An 18,212-nucleotide genomic window follows, 5' to 3' on the forward strand; every position below is an offset into this window, starting at 1 on the left:
ATAAACTCTGTTCCGCCATTTACTGCTCTGTACAATGAGAAAGATAAAATGAAAATCAGTCTCAAGGAGTTGTTATAAGGGTTAAACAAAAAACAGAATACAATTTGTGAACTGATTAGAACAGTGCTTAGCACATAATAAACAATTAGTAAATGTTAGATAATACTATTCATTCCTGAAGTGAGTGTTTATTATGTATCTAGCATTGTGCTAGAAAATGAGATACAAGGGGTAGGGGCAGTTTTGGGAGTCTATGATTGGGTCCATAACTAGTATCCCTCTTCACAGCCTGAGTTTTGAAACAATTGAGAAATAGTAGATGGAGAGCCAAAATGTTAGATTTATTATTGATAAAGTCTATATAAGAAAACCTGTCTTAGAGTGAGACTGAAAATGGGCAGCTAACTTCCAAACCCCTGTCTTAGCCTTGGCATAGCACACCCTGGTAAAGTTTGAGTCTACAGCCCAGATCTCCTAATTTAGATTACTCCTTTCACTGGTCCAGGTGGGGAAGGGATAAGAGAGACCAAATCCCCAGGGTTTGTTATCTTTGTAGATTAGCTCCACCCAATTGACCGATGACTACTGCTATCAAACAGGTAAATGATTATACCGCAGAGAGAAGTAAAGGTAGAGCAAGAGACCAGAGCATGGAGATGAGGTCTTCCTATCTGTTAAATAAAGTGAAACAGTCTCTGTTAAATCATGTGAAATCAAGTAAAGACAGTTTGGCGTGTCCCCAGAAAACAATGAGTAATGTCAAATGATACTTCCACTCTATAAAGAATTTTTATGACCATGGCCTCCAGTTTTCTTCACAATGACCCATAAACCAAATGGAAAGAAAGAAACTATCATTAATTGATATCACAATTTCTCAGGCAATGAGAGAATGCTTTATGTGCCTTCTCTTAGGTTGCCTCACCTGCTCAAGGTCAAGGAAGTAGGAATTAGGAATCCCCGTTTGACTTTAGGCACAAGAGGGAGAGTAAGTTGCACATGGCAAACCCCCACCCCACCCCATATGACTCTGAATTTGTGTACATGTGCTCTACAAGATAATTATCATAATTCACATTTGTTTGGTGCTAAAAAAAAAGTAAAGGGTTTTATACAACTCCTTTAGATACACTACATTCTTTGATCTTTAAGACAACCCATTGAAAGAGACTCAATAGTTCAACATATATTTTTTGAGTGCCTACTCTGTGTGGAGCACAGGGCTTGAGCTCTGGGCTATAATAACAAACAAACACAGACATGATCCCTTACCTCTGGAGAACTCTCAGTCTTGATGTGGGAGAGAGATGACATCAAGAGTTGTTCATCACTGTATTAAATGTAAAAGGGCAACTTGTCTGGGTCTATGAGGGTCTGGAGACATGTCTAGGGAACTGTAGAATGAGAGAATAGTTGGGAAGAGTTCTAGGCTGAAGGAGCAGTGTGTACCAAAGCCAGTGGCTAAAATCAGAGGTCATGGTCGAGGAAAGCCAGCAGGGCTGAAGTGCAGAGGAAAGAAAGGCAGTAGGTGTGGTTAACATCCACCCCACTTTACAGATGGAAAAGCAACATCAGAGCAAGGCATGGGTCACCAATATCACCACAAGGGCATGGAGAAGCAGTACCCAGAAGTTTATAGTTAACTCAAACTCTGTCACACTGATGTCTTCCCTCCCTGCTAAACTTGTCTTAGGGAGAAGAAAGAGATGGCAGGGGTGCTATTGGTTAGCTTGTAATTCCAGTGCGTGGGAAGCTCACAGGTGGATTGACTGCTTCATTATATCAACAAAGGCACCAAAAGTGTGTAGCTGGATCCAAACACTCTACCTACCAGCCACTCACAACTAAGGCACAATGGTGCCCTCTGAACTTCATGGCGCTAGTATTTCCCTTTGCAATTTCTTTTTCCATTCTTTTGTCAGGTAACTTCTTAAAACTTGTCAAAAACTGTGAGGAAACTTCACCTAATAGGAAAAACACAGACTGTGTGTGCTGGAAAAACCAGGACACAAACACGCAGGCAGTAATCCCTTCATTTATCGCTACTTTGTCCTGTGACTTGGAGACGTGCCCTAATTGCTGCCCCCACCCCTTAATCTCACCAAACCAGTGGTACTTAACAGACCTTAATAGATGGCTGTGAGAATCTGATAAAGCTAAAGCTTTTGTCCCTTTCCTCCTCTCCAACCATGCACACAGGTACATCTCTTTGCTTGCATTGCTCAGGGGCTGTACATTCCATCAACCAGCCCCTGAGTCCCTCCTCCCTTCTCAGTGTTCTTTTAGACTTTCCCTGCCTCACTCCTTGATTTCTTTTTCAATGTCAGCCCCTCCTTAGGGACTTCAAGAAGCAGAGGAACTGCAAAGAGCAGTTGTCTGAGGATATAGATCTTGCCTGTATAGCTTGTCTATGTCACTTATCAGCTCTGTGACCTTGGGTAAATCACCTGTTCTTTCTGAGCATTTGTTTTGTCTTTGGGATATCACCTATCACTCAGATGTTTTGTGACGATTAAATGTGTTCAAACATTACAGTACCTGATATATGAATGAAATTTGCAATTATTAATGAATATCTCTGAATCTCACATCCACTATCTATACATTGAAAACGTTAAACCAGATGATCTTTGGTGCTTTCCAGGTCATAAGGTCGCTGATTTTTGGCCACTCCCCATCCCGTGGGCTCTCCATTGACTTATTCCCCCTCTATCTCCTTCCCAGCCCCTTCCAAATGCAACAGACTTAGCTTAGGGCATTGCAAGGACCAACTCAGTTTATAGACTTGATGGGTTCTGGTAGTGCTTTCTCAGCAGCAAGACTCTAATGACCCATGCTGGGGAAAGAATATGAATTCTGAAACTGTAAGTGTTAAGTCCCAAAGGGAGAATGTGTCTTTCTGAGTCATAAAGCTGGAGAAAGAGGTAACCTTTCAGGAGTTGGATCATAGGAGAGTAGACTGAAGGAGAATTTGAAAGTATTGAATACCTCTTTGGGATTTGCTCCCAAATCCCGTCACTGGCCTGCTGACTGATTTTCAGCCTAGGATTTGGGTTTCATCAGCATCACTGAGGACTCCTTTGGGCCTCCTTATCACTGTACAAAGAAATGAACATCTCATAGGGAGGCAGGGCATTGCAAGGGAAAGTGAGTCAGCTTCAGAGCCAGGGGAACTAGGGTTCCGTCCATCCCAGCTCTGCCACTAACCTGCCGTGTGGACTTTGGCAGATGACTCAACCTTTGTAGTCATCATTTTCCTAATTTTTACATTTGAGAATAATATTAGATATTTCTTAGAGTTGCATTGAAGTTTACGTGATAGACTGGCACTAATATTTGTTCACAAAAATTGTGCAAGGTAGAAGGATAGGCTTTGTATACTTGGTATGGTTTTAGCTGCATCCAAAATTAAACAATTAGCAAACAAGAGAAAGCAGTATGGTAGAATGGTTACATGAATGGCCATTGCCTATGTTCAAATCCGACTTCTACTATTTACTAGCGGTCACCTTGGGCAGGTTTATTAACCTCTCTGTCTTGTTGTTTTCATCTGTTAAATAGATTTAGTAATAACTATAGTTGTGAGAATTAGATGAGTCAATTTATGTAGAACAGTGCCTGACATATGGAAAGTATGGTATGTGATACCTATTTTTCATAGGTCTTATATAGCAAGAAGATGAAGGTAGGCAGATTCAGCATTTGAATTGTCAGCCCCAGCAATATCAAGAGTATGGGTCGGCCTTGTTGAAATTCCTTGTCTTTCTCTTCATGGTTATAAAATAGCTGCTGCTACAGCTTCAAGCTTCAAGGATTCATATAACACAACTCAAAGTGGGAAAAGAAGGGGTGATGGCCCAGGGCCCTTCTCCTGAGTCAGCTGTTTCTTTTTATCCCCAGAAATTCTAGACTTCCCCTTATTTCTCATTGGCCAGAATTGGGTCCTTGGCAAACCTGAATGAGATCTATGCCATAAACCAATCATGATTTACCCTCTGAGATTAGGCAAATTAATTCTGAATCAAATGAAAATACTGTTAGCAAGGAAAAGGTGGAATGTTTGTTTGACAGTCAGCTAACAGTATTGCTGCACCTTTATTTTAGAAATAATGACACAAAACTCAGAGAGGTAAAGTGACTTAGCCAAAGCCACATGGCCTGGAGGTGTCAGATTCTAGATGGGGGCATAGATTCTCTAACCCCAAGTTGCTTTTTATTTCTTTGTTAACTAGAAAGAACTATAAATACATAGTGTGGCTCCCAATCTGTGTGTTCAGTGCCCAAGACTTAAGTAGCCCTCTTGGTTGGGCAGACAAGTAGTGGTCACTGTGGCTTTGTCCTGAGACCAGCGGGGCTCCGTAGGTTGCTTGGCAAATAAGCCTTGGCCCCAGTGGAGCCCTCAGTTCTAATGTAGCTGCCCTGACATCCAGCAAAATGTCTTTGCAATGAGCAAAAACTCTTGCAGTTCTTCAGATGTTTTAAGACACCAAATGCATTTTGCAAGTGTTCTCCCTTGAATATTTACCATCATTTTTTTTTTATTTGAGTATAATTGCTTTACAATGGTGTGTTAGTTTCTGCTTTATAACAAAGTGAATCAGTTATACATATACATATGTTCCCATATCTCTTCCCTCTTGTGTCTCCCTCCCTCCCACCCTCCCTATCCCACCTCTCTAGGTGGTCACAAAACACTGAGCTGATCTCCCTGTGCTATGCAGCTGCTTCCCACTAGCTATCTATTTTACGTTTGGTAGTGTATATATGTCCATGCCACTCTCACACTTTGTCCCAGCTTACCCTTCCCCCTCCCCATATCCTCAAGTCCATGCTCTAGTAGGTCTGTGTCTTTATTCCTGTCTTACCCCTAGGTTCTTCATGACCTTTTTTTTTTTTTCTTAGATTCCATATATATGTGTTAGCATACAGTATTTGTTTTTCTCTTTCTGATATACTTCACTCTGTATAACAGACTCTAGGTCCATCCACCTCACTACAAATAACTCAATTTCATTTCTTTTTATGGCTGAGTAATATTCCATTGTATATATGTGCTACATGTTCTTTATCCATTCATCTGTTGATGGACACTTAGGTTGCTTCCATGTCCTGGCTACTGTAAATAGAGCTGCAGTGAACATTTTGGTACATGACTCTTTTTGAATTATGGTTTTCTCAGGGTATATGCCCAGTAGTGGGATTGCTGGGTCATATGGTAATTCTATTTGTATTTTTTTAAGGAACCTCCATACTGTTCTCCATAGTGGCTGTATCAATTTACATCCCTACCAACAGTGCAAGAGTGTTCCCTTTTCTCCACACCCTCCAGCATTTATTGTTTCTAGATTTTAGACATTTCTCCAAAGAAGATATACAGATTGCTAACAAACACATGAAAGAATGCTCAACATCATTAATCATTAGAGAAATGCAAATCAAAACTACAGTGAGTTATCATCTCACACCAGTCAGAATGGCCATTACCATCATGTTTTATTTAAGGGAAATGACTTTCATAAATTTCTGACCCATTTGAGCTTTATATCTTTGTAATATTCTTTAAGAGCCATATTGTGGCTCTTTAAGCCTTATTGTGTCCAATAAGGCTTCACCCTGTTTAATGACTTTTTAAAATTCTCTTTTCTTGTGATCAAAACTGTATAAGCCAATTCAATTGCCAAAGGGTTCAAGTTCAGAGTGCTCAAATCATGAATTTTTAGACAATTTTAAGTTGGTAAAATGAGTTCTGCTCATCCGTATTCAACTCTGAGTCTTAAGCAAATAGCCCAGTGTAGGCTCACTGTGGGCACCATCTGAGGTTTAAAGAACTGGACATTTCAATGAATATTTAAAAACAATGTAGGCACATCCTGCCTTATACATATCTAACTTGTCCTAAGCAGAGAACCTGGGTTTTGCCTCTAATTCTGAGCAACTAAGAAGGAAGAAAGGAAAACTAACTATACTAATTTTTATTATGCCGGATTTCAACTTGATCTCATTTAATATTTGTAACAGATATTAAATAGTGATAGATATTATCTCCATTTTACTAATGAGGATACTCAGTCTCAGAGAGGTTAAGTAAGTTGACTAAAGTCACACAGCTAGGAAATGGCAGAGAAGGTTGTCAGGTCTTCTGAACGCAAGTTTCATGGTCTTCTGAAGTTCATTTCTTTCTGTGCCCTCCTTGATCCATAAGCTCCAAGTAAGTTATGGCTGAGGGCTCCCTCCTAGGCAGTATGTCAGGAACTTGACATGAGCACATTACCTCACTTAATCTTTGCTTTAACCACCTTTCACAGTTTAAGAAATGAAGTCTCTGAAATGTAAATAACCTGTCCCAAGTTACAGAGCAGAGCCAGGTAGGCTTGGGTTTGAATCCTGGCTTCACTACTGTATTAGTTTCCTGAGGCTGCTATAATGAATGAACATAAGCTGGTGGCTTAAAAGATCAGAACTTATTCTCTCAAACTTCTCTGGAGGCCAGAAGTCTGAAATCAAGGGGTCAGCCGGTCTGTACACCCTCTGGAACCTCTAGGGGAGAATCCTGTCCTTACCTCTTCCTGCCTCTGGCTGCTGTTGGCATCCCTTGGCTTGTGGCCACTTCTCTTTCTGCTCCATCTTACATTGCCTTCTCCTCTGTGTGTCTTTTATAAGGACACTTGTCACTTGGTTCTAGGACCCACCCAGATTGTCCCAGAGATCCTCTCATCTCAAGGTCCTGTACATAATCACACCTGCAAAGACCCTTTTCCAAATGAGGACACATTCTCAGGTTCTGCATGTTAGATCATGGACCTTCTTTTTGTGTGTGGGAACCACTTAATAGCTGATGACTATGGAATCTAAATCCTTCAACTGCTTCTGTAGAATGATAATGTCACCAGTCTTTATCCCACAACATTGCTGTGATAGATAAACAGTAGATATTAATCCTTCAAGTTTTTTCAGCACCCAGAGTCCCTTCGGTTCACAGAATCTTCATTACATATCACATCCAAGGCCACAATAACAGGCTTTTACAGCTCTACAGACACACAGACAGGTAAAAGCCATCTTTTATTATGCAAATTAAGTGAATTAATGCTTTGCAGATAAAGATTTACTCACCAACTTTGACCCTGAGAGCACCCCTGTCTTTTATTCTTCCCCAACCCCTCCACCTCCTAGAAGCTCAGTGGCTGCTATTCAGGAGGTGTTTCCCCCTAGAAGCAGTCTTTTGCCCGTGACTTGAAAGAGGACAAAGGCTTTTCAGAACTACTCTGAGGCTAATACACAAATAAATGTCCCTGACTTACATCACCACCCTAAACCTGCAGTTTAGCCTTGCGTGTGTGGGGTAGTATGTGGGTTCAGCCCAAACTACCAGCACATTTTTGTTTTACAAACTTTGGAAACAAAATATTTTTCTAAGAAGGGTGAATCTTGGTGTTGGTGGGTCATTGTGTGTCGCCTCTGTAGCCCAGGAAACCCAGCTCCAGAGCAGCACAAATTGCCCCGACCTCTTCAATCCCCTTCCTTCATTCTTCTCTTTTCTTCCTTCTTTTGCTCCTTGTTTTCTTTATCTTTCATCAGACCCATAGCAACACTCCATCACATTCCAGGACCTGGATGTGGTCCAGGAGCTACATGATATGGGCTCAGAATCTAGAGGAGAGGAAAGGTCACCTTCTGATATTCTGTAATAGAGGATGTAGTGTGTTCTGGGGCAATGCACTCTTTTGGAATATTGGTCACATCTGGGGGCAAAGAAGGAGGACTGGGGCTGTCTCACAGAGGCTGTGGTTTCAGTTTGATCTTGAAAGATCAAGAGTGCAGGCCAGGCAGAGAGAACAGTACGTGCAAAGGCTCAAAGGCAAAATGCCCATTTCAGGGACTGGTGTGTCCTTTGATATGATCAAAGTATAAGATCAAGCAGGGACCAGGACCCGGGGGAAAGACCAAGCATGCCACGCTGAAGTCAAAGGTTGTCACTGGAGGGTCTGAAGCCAGACACTGTCAGGGTCAGATCCAGGTTCTAGAAGGATTTCTCAAGCTTTAATGGAGTGAGTGGATCTGAACTGGCCTAGAATCAAGGACACCAGTGGTAATGCTTTGACTAGTTTATGCTCTGACTATATGCCAGGCATCATTCTAAGCACTGTCAATACAAGTTCACTACTTTAACACCTACAACAATTTTAGGAGGAATGTATTCCTTCATCTTGCAAAGAGAGAATAAGGAGGTCACCCAGCTAATGAATGGCAGAGCCGGGATTTGAACCTGGAGGGCCGGCTCAAGAAAACTAAGATCCAGAGTAGGTCCATGACAGTGGGAGTGGAAAAGAAGAGGTGGAAGTTCTAGGACTTGGAGCCTGATTGGTGTGAAGGGGTGAGGGAGGCAATGGGGGCCTAGATCCCACCCAGGTTTCAGGCTTGGTTGTATAATCTGCTCTTCCCTCACACCCATCCTCCCCTACATTCTGTCACCTAAGTGCTCATACAACAAATGTCCCCAGGCCTGACCTCTTCCATCAGGCCCCTTAAATTTGAAGGGGTGTCAATGCTGTAGTTTGTGTAATGGTTTAATATCCAGACTGATCTGGGTTACTGGATTTCTGTCTCTACTTTCCCCTTTTTAGTTCCCTGCTATTCAGGATGTGATTGATGGACCAGCAGTATCACCTTGTTAGAAATTCAGAATCTCAGGCCCCACTCCTGATTTTCTTAATCAGAATCTGCATTCTACTGGTTGATTCTGACATACTCAAGTTGATTCCGAGGTGCATTAATGTTTGAGAGGCACTGTTCATCCCATAAAACTTTGAGCAAATTAGGTAACTTGTCTCACTCTCAGTTTCTTCATCTGTAAAATGGGGGTTTAATACTATCTTCCTCATAGGGTTATTTGGAAGAACACATATTAAGAGTTTAGTTCAGGAGCATAGAGTAAACCTCAAAAAATATTACATATTATTATCGTTACTTAGTTCTGATGAGAAGATTGACTTTTGTATGCCAACTTACAGGTTACAAAGCACAAAATTGTGATTGGAGTTGGTATTACAACAATCTTGTGAAGCAGATGAGGAAACCAAGGCTCTGAAAGATGGCATAATGGGCCCAGAGCTAGAATTTAAAGTTAAAGCACTGGTGCTCCATAGTGGGGAAGGGAAAATAAAAAGATAAATCTATCAAACTCATGTTTTAAGTCAGAAAACTTCTGGAGGACTTCTATACAGACAGCCTACCAGTATATCAGATCTGAAGACACCCAGGACCCTTTACTGATGTCTTTGCTCCTACAGACCCATCTCCATCCTATCTCTCCTCCTCTGTGCCTCAAAAGACTGACCTGTATGGACCACATCAATGGGTTCCCCAGCCCTCTAAGTTCTGGGTGAGTGTCTCCAACAGGGAGCCCTGGCAGAGACTGGTGGATGCGAAGTGAGTGATGATGGGATATTTATTCCCTGAACTCATTTCTTACAGAAATCTTGCTGCAACTATTAGGCCACTGTCAAGGGGTCCTCTTTAAACAGTTACTTACCCTTTCTATGGTCTAGTACCTGTTCTTTCAGACCTAGTGTTGGTGACAGCTGTCTACTGTGCAAGAACAGGGTACTCTACCAGGCCCCCTTATGCTTTACCCTCACCCATCCCTCACCTAATAAATCTTTCTACTATGTCCTATTATGAGTCATCTGTTTCCTGCCATGACCCTAACTGATGGGGTGGCAATGGAGGGCACCTTCATTTTACAGAAGGAAAGCTGAGTCTCAGAGAAGGAAGTGATGTGTCCATTATCACATGGCTGGTTAATAATGGAGCCAAGCTTAGAGTCCATGGTCCCAGTTAATATTTTCTTATTGTCTGGTGTTCTTTTTACCTAATTTCCCCCTTCATCTTATTTGTACAGGCCTCTCCCAGGGCTTCATAGTTCATTTGATAATCCTCGGTTTGTATTCTGTTCCTCAAAGAGGGTCCCAAATTGCAAAGTCTCAGGCCCCACACAGCCAGGAACCTTCCCTCTGCCTCAGGAAAGAAGTGTAGGCATACATTTGACTTGACCATGCATCTTAGCCATAAGTTAAAATAGAAGGCTGGGGATTCATTCAGGAAGGTCCAGCACTAGAAAACGCAGTAGCCACTATTATTAACTTATCCCTTGGCTTCTGGGACCAACCTGCCTGCTCTTTCCCCTCCCTCGTGTCCCATGTGGTACTTTTTCTCTCCCTGGACACTGTGGATGGTGACATAGCTCCTCCTTCTACTATCACGATGGGACTGTTTAAAAGCATCTACATACTGCATAATGCTGATCTTTGCTGCTGTGCAAGTGGAGTCAGATCTCCTCTTTCCTGGATCCTTTCTTGTATCCCTCACTGATCCATATCTTACATATTCTTCTGGCAATGGACTCTAGAATTACACTCCAGGATTTCCACAATCTTAGCCATTTAGCTCCCTCTTCTTTTTCAGAAAGACTCCTGGGGCAGGACAATGATGCCCAGGGTGGCTAGAGCAACCACATGGTACCATGACCATAAGCTGACCTTGACATGAAGGTCACCCACAGTGTGGCCACATAATTGCAAGGATAACTGCCCTTCACCAAAGATTCATAGGGGTTTAGTCTCCTTTTATTCTTTATTCTTCCTCAAACACCATGTTCTGCCCAACTCTCTGTCCCTATACCTTGGGTGCCCTCTGCCTAGAGCACCTTCCTCTGCAGTCCCTGACTGCCAAGTAAATAAAAATGTCACTGCTTCCATGAAGCCTTTAAAGATCAATCCAAGTAGAAATAAATCTCCACTTCTGAGAATGCACTTACATAAAATAACATACCTGGTGCCTTATATAAAAGAACAAAATGTGCATATTGCTTTCACATATATTAAAGCCTTGGATTTTGACTTTAGTAGATAAATATTATTATACTCATTTTATGCTCATCTTATAGATGAAGAGACTCAAGAGCAACAAATATTAGTGATTTTCTCCAAGATCATTCGGCTAGTAAATGGTGTCACTGACAGTAGAATGATACAATCATCCTTAATCATAAACCTTGCTGTAGAGCAATGGAAGGAGCAAGTGAAAAGTTTGGGATGGGGCATTTCTGGAACTCTGCTACACTACCCCACTCATTAATGACGTGATCTATGGTCTTCCCCTAGAGCTAATGGACTTTTGCAATATAATTTAGTAGAAAGAATGAGGTATAAAAACTCACACAGTCCTGGGCTCAAATCTGGGTTTGCCATTTACCAGCTAAGCAAGTGACAACATCTCTGAGCCTATTTCCTTCTCTGTATATTGGGGTTTTAGTATCAATAGCATAGGCTGTGAGTTTTCTCCAGTATATACACACAAAATTATATATATATATATATATATATATATATATATATATATATATATATATACACACACATACATATATATATATATATATATATATATATAGTTTCTGACACATGGTAGACACCAAATGACACTAATACTAGTTATTAGTATTGTAACATCACCTAGTTTTTTACATGTTACATATTCAGTAAATTATTTAGAATCGTATTAAAAAAATTCATCTTCCAGGGTAAATTTTGGCTAAAAAGCTCTCTTAGGTTGTTCTTCACAGACAGACTGAAAGATAATGCAGCCTTGGTCAGTATAAGTTCTACCCTGGGTGACCGAGGCTGGGTCTGTGACAGGCCAGCTTCTAGGACTGGTCTGTATTAGAGGAGGTTTTGACTCCTTTCTCCATCCTGATTAGCTAGATATGGGAACAAAAGCCTGGGGTTCAGAACCCCAGCTCATCATGTTCTTCAAGGTCATACAGGTAATTCTGGAGAAGCTGACTACTCAGATCAGCCTAGAAGAGAAAAACTGAGATCACCTAGCCTCAAATGGGGGTGAATGGGTTGGAAGGTGGAGATAGCATTTATATGAGTCTGGTTCATTAAAGCCCTAAAGGTGAATCCCTTTTAGTGCATAGATCCTACCACCTCAGAAAGAAGGCATGCAAAATTCATTATTCAAAGATCTCACTCTGGGCTTCCCTGGTGGCTCAGTGGTTGAGAGTCCGCCTGCCGATGCAGGGGACACGGGTTCGTGCCCCAGTCCGGGAAGATCCCACATGCAGGCTGTTGGAAGGATGGAATGTGGACTAAATATTTGTGGAAAACCCACCTTGTGTCAAGCCCTTTCTATATGGTATTTCTTTAATCTATTCCTCATAGTATCATTGTAAATTTAGTATTATTGTCTCTATATTAGAGATTGGAAGAATGGAAGCCAGGAGTGGTAAGAAATTTGCCCAAGGTCACAGAATCAGCAAAGAGCAGAACTGGGATTCACACCAAGTTCTGATTTTAAATTCTATGCTCTTTAAAAATAAAGTCTCTATAAAGCCTTGCAAATGAGACCAGATTTTAGAAACTATCTTCTTTCGCCCTTGAGTAAGGTGGAATTTCTACCCTTCCTATGACTGAGATAGAAAAGGTTGGTATTCTGATCTTCTCCCATCTCTGAAGGCCCTGGCTCTACCCATTCTTTTAGCCCCAATAAATTCTAGATCCTTAGCAAAGCTACCCACCCTGAAGTGGTTGGTCAAATGGGCCTGTGGCAAGGTTGGCTTTCAGGAACCACATCCTGCCCATTATCCTATCCTAGCTTTAGTAAGAGCATCACAACTGCTGCATAAGGACAATCCATAGCATGGCCTCTCACCACCTTCCTGCTCCAGGCAAGGGAAGGTGCCATAAGGTAGTAAAATATCTTACTGACGGCTTGTGAATAAAGCCAGGTTAGTTCTCCCAAGGACATATGATGCAAACTACCTGTTTAACAAGTTTTTTTTTTTTTTTAGAAAGAAAATCTGGTAACTGATAACTTCTGAAAGGCTGAAAGTCTGTTTCTGAACCTATGCCTGAAGACAAAGCATATGAGTTCTCTTGATGAACTCATCCTAAAGTGTCTACTACAATTTATTTGTGGGCAATGTGGTAGACTGCAAAAATGGGCCCATTTTCTCCTCTACCATGTCCATGCTCTTTGGCTCTTTAAGAGGTACAATATTTTCCCCCAGCCTTTGGATCTGGGCTGGCTTGGAATGTGCCTTGGACAATGAATGTGGCAGAAGTTGTGAAGAGCCAATTCTAGGCTTTTGCTCACTCTCTTTTGAGATCTTGTGTGGTCCTGTGTAAACAAGCTGGGGCTAGCCTGTTGGAGGATGAGAAACTGTGCAGAGTAGAGACCAACCACTGCAACTGAGGCCATCCCAGATCAGGAGAACTGCCAGCCTGCAGCTGAACTATAGACTCATGAACCATATTTAACTGCTATAATTTTAAGCCTGAGCTTAAACATTGATAAAATATTTACAGTGATACAATCACTGTAAAACTAATTAAAGCAATGATAAAATAATCACTGAGATTTGGGGTGACTGTTCATGAAGCAATAGCTGATACAATGAAAACAGTTTTAAAGTAGATAATGCTTGCCAAGCACACTGTCCAGTGCCAGGAACTGTACCAGGGCCTTGCACACTTTTTCTCCTTTCATCTCCACATCCATAAAAGCTAACATTTTGTTGAATATTTACTTGGTACTAGATACCGTGCTTCATATGTCATAAAAATCTAATCCTTATATCTATCATATGAGATATATCTTATTATATGATCTTTACAGGTACAGAAAGAGATTCTCAGGGAAGTTAGTGAACCAGCTAAGCCTAAGGTTACCAGCTGAAAAGTGGCAGAGCTGAGATTTGACCTCAGGTCTGATCTGCATCCTATACCAGCATTTTCCACCCCTGGGGCCTCCACTTCCCTAACCGGCTTTCAAGAAAGATAATTTTATGCCTTATTTTTAGAAAAGAGTTTCAGGGAGGTAAATAACTTGTCTAAGAGCAACCAATTAATAAACAGAAGAGTCGGATTTTGTACCTAGGATTCACGGACTCCAAACCTGAATTCACTCAGGTTCATTATTAAAAAATATTTCCTAAATGGAGAAGAAAACACTTATATCTGTGCTAGGACCATGTTCTTTGTTTTAAAACATGTTCTGTTTTGAATGTGTTTTAAAAGTCATGTTGTGCAAGCCTCAAATTGTAACAGAAAGCAGGTTGTAAAGGAACTGGTGAGAATTATTGTCCAGAAAAACCAGCTGGGAAGCATTTCAGTGTCAATCTTATTATTGCTTTTAAATTAGCAGTGACTTCAAAAGCCTTTGAAGTGGCTGGCAGGGAATGCCTGGATTGGGGAAAACAATCACTAGAGGGTATTCTCAGCAGGGATGTGCTTTATAAACGTTCATCCTTGTTAGGCCTTGGCACTGAGAATGGTTGGAATGGAGGTAAAGGGGATCTTAGCAGGAAGATTCTAGCTGACATGGATTGCCAGGAAGACCCAATTAGGCTGTCCTTCTCAGTAGCAAAAACCGAAGCAGAGGGAATAAATTATTTGTGGCAGTGGCCAAAACTGCTGACAACTTCAGAGACCACCCATGAGGTCTTTCCATATCAAGCTGAATAGAAAGCCCTGAGAAGCACTAACCCCAGAGGCCTGATGCATTCCAATGTGAGAGTAGAACAAAGTTAAATTAAAAGGTGGTTCATAACACCTGAAGAATATATGTTACATTATCCCTGCCTCCTACTCTGAATCCCTATCTAAAGACTTCCAATGATCATCCTCCAAGACTGGGTTCAGAGTCACCTCTTTGAAACCTCTGATGTGTCCTGGGACTTCTCTCTATCCAAATAGAACTCACCCATCTCTCCATGTCCCCATCCATCCATCCATCCATCCATCCAGCATTCGGTGACTTCTTACATTGTGCCTGATGTTACCAGATCTTGGGGATACCACTGATCTTAAAGGAGGCAAGGTTCCCCTCATCCTCATGATACTTAAGTATTGGGAACGGTGTAGAGACCACCTAATGGGTATGTGCCTGGAGCACCAACAAAGAAAAGATGCTAAGAAATTGTTTGGAAATAATTTGATTTTATACATACATAACTATATTATCAACATAGGAAAAGATCACAACTGGTTTGAACTTCCTTACATGTAGTTTAGGAGTGTTTTTATATTGAATTATATTTCAGAAGAAAAGGAACCATTATCTTTCCAAGTCTCAGTGTCTCGAAATGTCCTTCATCCGAGTATAAAGGAGAACATAAGTAGTTATGCTATGTGCTCTGATAAGGAATGTTTGTGAACTGTGAAAGAAATTAGAAGAAGTGTTTAATCAGCCTTGAAGCTGGTGTGGGTGTGTGTGTGTGTGGGTGTGTGTGTGTGTGTGTGTGTGTGTACACATGCATGCTTGCATACATATTGGAGGATGATCAGAGAAGCCCAGTGGAGAAAAAGTTAAACATTCCTTCCTGTCTGCTCTTATAGCCCCTGGGTCATGCCTCTATTCTAGCTCCTGTTTTAATTAATCACCTATATGTCCATTTCTAGCAGATGCTGTTGGAACCCACCTGTAGCCTCTTGGCATCCACTATCCTAGTGCACACACATAGTGTCCTACTACAGGCACCTGCAACTTTCCACCTGAGCAGTTTTTCTGCATCCACAGGCAAGGAAAACCAGAAGTACAAGAGGGTTAATGGTCCCTGGGAGCAGCCCTCACCTTAACCAGTGATGGATGAGAGTTAGGTGATAAATAACCCACTTTCATCACCCCTTGGCAAGATCTCTAAGGAGACAAGTTCTTCAATACATCCAAGAGTTCTCAGACAGGGCCGAGTCCCAGCATGATAACACAGCCTTTATTGCTTTCCTTCTCTGCCCAACCTCAGTCCCCCATTCATCTACCAGTTGTTCTGGGATTGCCTCTAAATAAACTTCTTGCACATCCATCCTGTTCTCAGAGTCTGCTTCTAGGAGAATCAAAGCTAATCAGTGATTCTCCTCTCAGTGAAGGGCTGAGTCTAGCACAAAGACTGGTAGACACTTGGACTTTGTAAATGTTGAACAAATGAATTAGTGAATAAACAAATGAATACCGAAGTGTGAGTGACTGATCACACTTCCATCCTATTTTCTTTTTAATGAAACCCAAATAATTCTCTAAATAATGGCATTTTGGAGGAGAAAATTACAATCTGTTTGGGAAGTAACTAACAGGTGATTTGGCATCTAAGGAACAGGAGACACCAAGGCTGGTCTTGGAGGAAAAAATGAGGCTTTTCCTTTCCTGCATTTGGATATCCCCCACCCCCCCACCCCATACCTACAAAGACACCAATAACAGTCTGCCTTCTCTTTGTGTCAGTTTTGATCAGATTCAAAGAGTTCTTGAAGAATGTATTCTCATGATAAAAACCCTAAGGAGACCTGACGAATGCTATGTAATTCTCATAAAATTGGTGGCATTCATTGATTTGTTTATTCAATTCATTTGTTTGTAAATTTATTTATTCAATAATTAACTTATTCATTATTTTGTTCTATCTCCCTCCTGACTAAGAATCAAAAACACTGCAAAATGGGCAGTGTGTCTATGCAACCTTTTCAACCTCCTTTGGGAGCTGCTCTCCCCTGGCCTTCCAGCTGCACTTTAACTGTTCGAGTCTCCTTCCCCTTCTCTGATTTCCAATGGTTTCTGATTCACTTTTGCTCCTTCTGTAAAACTCAGCCCTTTCTGCTGGGCATGAGGGGAATCAACCAAGCAAAACAGTTGACACAAAGGTGTGAATGAGGCAGCAGCTTCCAAGGAGGAGCTCATTTTGGAGTCTCTACAGTTCAGACTGTGCTTTTCTCCTTTCTTCTCTTACAACAACCCTACTTTGGCCTCCACCCTGACACCTAATTAGATTAGTACCAGTTTAGCTGTCCCTCCCTTGTCTTTTTCTCACTCTGGTTCTGGAATAGCCAAGGGTCATGGTCGGGGTTAGGGTGGGGAGAAGAGAGGGCAGCTCCTTGCAGCCAGCTCTGGATTGGTCAAAAGGAGACAGGACCTGGGTTTGCTGGGAATAGAAAATAGAATGTGTGCAGAAGGGAAGGTTTTTTTCCACGATAGCAGGAACCATGGTCCTGCAGTTCATATTTCATTAACCCCTTACAGTTCAATCAGCAAGTAGAAAGAGCTCCCAACTACGAAGTAACACACTATGATCCATAGAAATTGTAGGGTGATCTACAGGCATGTAGATTGTGTAGATGGTGGTAGCTCAACTTTATTGACAGGCATTCTGGTCCCAAAATGCCTGGGTGGAATCTCTATTCTGCTATTAACTGGTTGAGTGAAGTTGGATAAGTTAATGTGCCTTGGGATTTACATATGTAAAATGAAGATGGTAACAAAGTACACGTGCCCTAGGGTTATTGGCCAAATAGATCCATCCATATACGGCATTAAAGTAGTAACGATGCCTCATAGCTATTAAGCACTTACTGGGTACTAGACACTTCTCTGAGAACTTCTGTTCACAGGCCTAGATTTTAACTACGTGCTGGTATCAGTTTGGCAAAACGTGACAGTAAAAACCTAAAATACCAGTAGCTTAGATAAGGTAAGTTTACTTATCTCTTATATAAAAGAAGTCCAGAGGTAAGAAACTCAAGGTGGGTGTGGCTACTCTGTGGTCATCAGAGGCTTAGGCTCCTTCTACTTCATCATTCAAATGCTAGTTTCTATCCTCAAGGTCATCTCATGTTCCTTGGAACTCTAGCCATCATGTCCATATCTCATACAATAGGAAGATGAAGAGGTATTTGGGGGTAAAGATGTACCTTCCAGGTGAGTTAGCTCTCCTTCAGGAGTTTTCCCAGAGATCCCACATGCTACTGAACCTCCCATCTTATTGGACAGAACCTGGTCACTTTGTCCACCTAACTGAAAGGAAGTCTGGGGAATATATCCTTCTATATGGGTGGGTCACCACCTTGAATAAACTGGGGTCTTCTACTAAGGCAAAAGGAAACAATAGATATGGATAGGCATCAAACATTCCCTGTCAGTTTATCTTTTTAGCTCCCAACATCCAAACCTGCCTTTTGCCCTACGTAGATCATAATCCCTAGGTACCATACTGTGTTGGAAGTCTAGGATCTCGGAAGATATGCAGTTTTCTCCACCAAATCTGATGGAGTCTCCTTGAACCCCAGTGACCCATAAACTGGGACAACCTGTCTGCTTCACACTCTTCGTACACCCAATACTTAGTGCTAAAGCCAACAGCACACCTGAAGAGAAAACTCCCA

Source organism: Delphinus delphis, chromosome 5, assembly GCF_949987515.2.
Source record: "Delphinus delphis chromosome 5, mDelDel1.2, whole genome shotgun sequence".
NCBI classification, from domain to species: domain Eukaryota; kingdom Metazoa; phylum Chordata; class Mammalia; order Artiodactyla; family Delphinidae; genus Delphinus; species Delphinus delphis.